Source organism: Priapulus caudatus, unplaced genomic scaffold (genome assembly GCF_000485595.1).
Source record: "Priapulus caudatus unplaced genomic scaffold, Priapulus_caudatus-5.0.1 Scaffold157, whole genome shotgun sequence".
In the NCBI taxonomy this organism is placed as follows: Eukaryota; Metazoa; Priapulida; class Priapulimorpha; order Priapulimorphida; family Priapulidae; genus Priapulus; species Priapulus caudatus.
In genome coordinates this window covers 394,938-400,477 of record NW_014577218.1, presented here as the reverse complement: position 1 = coordinate 400,477, position 5,540 = coordinate 394,938, and positions in this window count along the sequence as shown.

The following is a 5,540-nucleotide window of genomic DNA, read 5'->3' as shown; positions in this document are numbered from 1 at the left end:
GAACACGCAACACACGCATGGTCGTCGAGACATGCCGGGCGACTGAGACGCGAGCGCGGGCCGTGACAGCATCGCGCACACGCCAGCACACACACGCACGGCGCACGACACCACACACACGGACCCACATGCGCGCGCACACACGCGCAGCCGCCCCACACACAACACATACACACGCGCACACGACACATACACACGACCGCAACAGCGAACGATACACGAGCGCGTAAAAGCACCGGAGCTGACAGGAGTACGGCGGGATGAGACAAACCCGCGGGCATACGAATCGGCGGGGCCGGGCCGCAGGCTAAAGGGAGCCGGTACAACCACAGATTTAACGAGTAAGGACATCCTGCGGACCTACACACACAAGCCGCCACACACACACACACACCACAGCACAACAGCACACACGCACTACACAACATCTACACATTCACAGCGTAAGCGGTGAAGAAAGGTAGGGCTATCATCGCATTACCCAAGGGGCGAAGCATGTGTCCAGAGCGGCATCAATATATATCAGGGGTATAATAATAACAGATTTAGTCATTATCCACCACCCTAATAAATATCACTAAAATAACTTGTTGATATGGTCGCAATGTTGTGCTCGAGCCTACATGCACGGAGAAAAGCGAGAGAGAATGAAAGAGAGAAGGGGAGCGAGAGAGGGGGAGAGGGAGAGGGAGAGAGAGAGAGAAGAGAAAGAGAGAGAAAGAGGGAGGGAGGAAGGGGGGGGACAATTGTCTCATTATATATAATAAATACAACTGTCCGTTTCTTTAGTGTTTCTGTTCATATACCGCGTAGCAGAAGCATTATTATATGCTAAACATTATTGTTGTGGTGTTATTACTTTTCATCTCTGTTCAGTTAATGCTAAGTAACAGCGCAGTGTAGTAAACAGCGGATCGGATGGGTTTAACATAGATAATACCTAGCAGGGCAGTTTCACACGACAAGCACGCTTTGCCTGTAGCCTTCGGCTAAACTAACTAAAAAACCATTAGTACTTCAAAACAAGCAACGTAGAAGGCGCATCATGTGAATAGAGCGCATCTACATATAAGTGCGTGGCATGACGGTGATATACAGACAGAATCAGACCACAGCCTCCCAGTAATAAAACTAGTCGCTGCATATAGTACCAGATCACTTTCACCTCGGTGTGATGTACTCGCTTTCGATGCTTACGCGGTCCGAATTATAAGTGAAACAGACCCAGCGGAAGCCACTGAACCCTATGACACACCCTCCAAATCTTGTGAGGGCAGGATTCGACTGGCAAGGAACACATCACTTCTCGCGTCTCTAACTACATCGTCTCTAACTATGGTGACGCATTGATCCGATCTACGGGCCCTAGGCGTCGGGGCCGCTAGACTAACCAGGAATCTGAGGATAAATCGTGACATATTTATGCCTTAGTCGCGCATCGCAGCCTCACATGCGAGACGTGTTCGGGCCAACACAATTATTTACCAGCCAAAACGAGGTGCTTCTCATGACAGCTTAACATGGTAGGCGAGACCAAATTATCCAGTTGTCTTGTTAGTGATCAGGCCCACCGGATGGATGAAAATACTGTGCATAAGAAAAATGGGCTCTATAGGCGGGCCGTGCCAAAATTTGAATAGAAAAATTGCCGTATGCAAATCGAGATTTCATGTGCCTGAATTACGCAGAAGGGTGGGTGGTGGGCACGAACAGGCATATAGTGAAGCTGGCTCGCAATACCATGGGCTGTTATGTCCAATCGCATATTAAGCGGCTGCCCCACTGGCTTCGTGGTACATTTGGGTCAGTCTACAGGGTGGGTAAACTCCTACTGTTTTATATCCAGTTATAATTATATTGTTATATTCCCAGTTTATAGTTATATGTTTGTTTCCGTTATATTATATTGTTTTATTCCCTTATAATTATATTGTATAATTGCCATTATATAAATTGTTTATATCCCAGGATATATTATATTTGTTTATTGCCGTTAATATTATATTGTTTATTACCGTTAAATATTAAGGAAATTAATTTATTCCCGGGTTATAGTCATATTGTTTATTCCCGTTAATCATGATTGTTGTTTATTCCCAGTTATATATATTGTTTATTCCGCGATATATTATATTGTTTAATTCCCGTTATATTATATTCGTTTATAGTATAAACCCGTATATTAATATTGTTGTTTTCGCGTTATAATTTATATGTTTGTTCCCCGTAAATAATTGTTTGTTTGCCGATTATGTAGGGCACGCGAAAAAAAAACAACACATGCCGCACTGTGATTGAAGATATGAAGGGCGGAAATTGGTTTTCGGAGGAATATAAAATTTTATTAGCGAAATTTGCATAAAGATATTTGGCAAAATATCTGCTGTAAAGACTAAGAATATCAGAAAAGTTGAAGCTCAGACAATACAAGTTACAATAGTGTTAACTTTTCGTGGACATAAACCCTAATCAGGTCGTTACCGGAGGAGAACTAAGCCGTTTATTAAATATCACACCTGCGTTCATGAATCTGCTAAGGGCTAAAGCCTAAAGCCCAAACTGAAGCCAGCCTAGATTCTAGCCTTCAATCTTTATTTGCTTATCCGTTTACTAATGCAGACCTTCGTTATGGCCTTTAGTCCAACGCCCATCACACACACACAACATATATATATATATATATATATATATATATATATATATACATTTACATATATACATACATACATATATTATGTATGTATCTAAATATACGTATGTATATGTATATTATGGTGTATGCATGGTGTACGCATGTTCTACATGCGTGGAGAACATGCGTGTGTAACTTTTATACTTTATAAAAGTTATAAAAGTTATAAAAGTTAACTGTTATACTTTTATATAACAGGATTATATAAAAGGAGAAATGTCCCCTTTTACAAACCGCTGGTATACAGTCATATTACATGTATGGCGTACGTACCACCATGCCATGCCGTATACGCGAGCGTGCTAGCACTAATATACTATATATCCACTACTATATACTGACATACTACATACTGAAATACGGTTTATAACGCCGGTATATAACACTTCTATTCGCGGAGGGTGTTATGGCAGCAGGCTGGGAAGAGTGGGTGGGGAGTGTGTGTGGAGTGTGTGTGTGTGTGGGGGGGGGATATTTATATCGCACGTGCATCCCACCCACGGGTGATCCCTCCCTTCGCCTACTGCAGCACGTAGCGGCAGTAACCGCGGTGGTGGGAAGTATGCATGCTGTGCGACCACCTGGCTTCCATTCACGCGTGTTTTCCCTCGTTGCTCGAGTGTCTGCAATTCAAAACGCGCGATGCATTGGCTTCATAAATAAAGCAGGCACGTGTTTCAGCTCAGTGTCGGCGGCGGCAACCACTCACGGACTGATCACGAATTCATTGCCCCTCGAAGACAAATAGCCAGTGGTCCTGGGTCGCTGACGACTGCGCGCGGACGCCTTGAATGCTCCGACTGACCTCAGCGCAAGCCATCTCTCTCGCTGAACGAGAGAGGCTGAGTGCCACATGTATGACTGAGAATATCAGCTAAGTGTGGTTGCATCGATGCGTTCTTACTATATGCTCTATATTCTGCGGTTTTGCCCCCTATGGGCGATTATGCGCAGTTATCGTGTATACGCATAAGTGCGCGCGCGCGTGCATGATCTTGCGTGCGTGCGTGCGTTTGCTCGTTTGCGGGTCGGTGTGTGTGTGTAGTCTATGAGGTTTGACATAGGTGTACATGTTGTGTGTGTACGTGTTGTACACATGTACATGTACGCGTTACATTGTACATGTTGTACACATGTACATGTACGCGTTACATTGTACATGTTGTACACATGCACATGTACGCGTTACATTGTACATGTGTTACATTGTACATGTACATGTACATGTACACTGTACATGTGTTACATTGTACATGTACATGTACATTGTATTCGTTGACAATACGATACAAAAAAAACTGTGCCGCATCTCCAGTGCTGGAAGTAGCACCGATAAACTTCACCATTATACATTAATCATCTCTCAGTAAAGGATTATACATCTCTCAGTAAAGGATGATTATACACGCGCGTTTAAAACTGAAATAAACACTGAACACTAAAAACACTGAAACACTGAAACACTGAAACACTGAAACACTGAAATGAACACGAGCGCTCTGCACTGCTACAGTCAGCTTTCATCCGAAACTACACACAGATGTGACACTCTCATTAGTTATAAATCGAATTTATATTGTACAGGCCAGCTACCATCTTTCGTATGACTGTGTGGTGCGCACAGATTCTCTATAATTTATGCGCGCATGCGTAACCCGCGAGGATATTTCTGCTTGGTTCTGACCACTATTGCGCAATGACACGAGTTTTAAGGATCAGCGTAAACAAACCCTGCGTGATGGGAACGGTTACGGATTTAATAAAAACGGGTACTTTTATAGCGGAATAAACATTCGGCGTCGACGTGGCATGAGTCACTATTTGTATCGAAGCGTTGTGACCGCATCAAATATCGTTGCATACTGCCACGGTTACGCGACGTCGTAAACTTTTTAGCGTCTTCCCATGTTTACCTTGCTTCATCTAATAACATTGGCTATATAGTGAATCATGGAATCGCCCTCCTATGTCCACACAGACAGTCATCCCCGTGAAATATGATTGACTCGTGTAAAAAACGAGCCAGCACACACGCACACGCACACACGCACGCGTACATGCGCACACGAGCGCACATACGCATACATACATGCACGCACACGAGCGCGCACCCATACGGACACGTATACACACACGCACACACGCACGGGCACGTATGCACGCACGCACGCGCACACACGGGCATGTCTGCACTCACAGATACGCACGTGTGCACGCACGCACGTACTCACGTACACATACACAGAACGATGGACAGGAATGCGCACGTACGTACTTTCTCTCGTGCGCTCGCACGCACGCACACGCACGGATGCATTCACGCGTGCGTATTTCAAACGTTAACACTCAGACCACCTTCACTAACATTTCCTCGCGCACTCGCAATCTTCTACAACTTTTCTCACAACTACGGCGCGTATAATCCTTCCTAATAACGTCAATCTTCCGTTATTATACACGGAGCCGCTCTCTTTACACTAGATGGTTGACCTCCCTCGCTCGCCGCCATTGTCGGCCCTACATTTGATTAATCCCACCCCGCAATTCCCTCTATTAATCTCTCTTCTCTCTTTCTCTTTCTCTCTCTCTCTCTCTCATCCTCTCTCTCTCTCTCTCTCGCTGTCCTCTCTCTCTCACTCTCTCGCGCGCTCTCTCTGCCCCTCTCTCTTTCTCTCTCTCCCCCTTTCTCTCTCTCTCTCTCTCTCTCTCTCTCTCTCTCTCTCTCTCGATGTCTGACAACGGCGATCGTGTGCTCAATGTTCAGGCGGCGCACCGCGTAATAGTAATATCACAGCTGCCCCCGCACACACGCACACACACACACACACACACACACACACACACACAC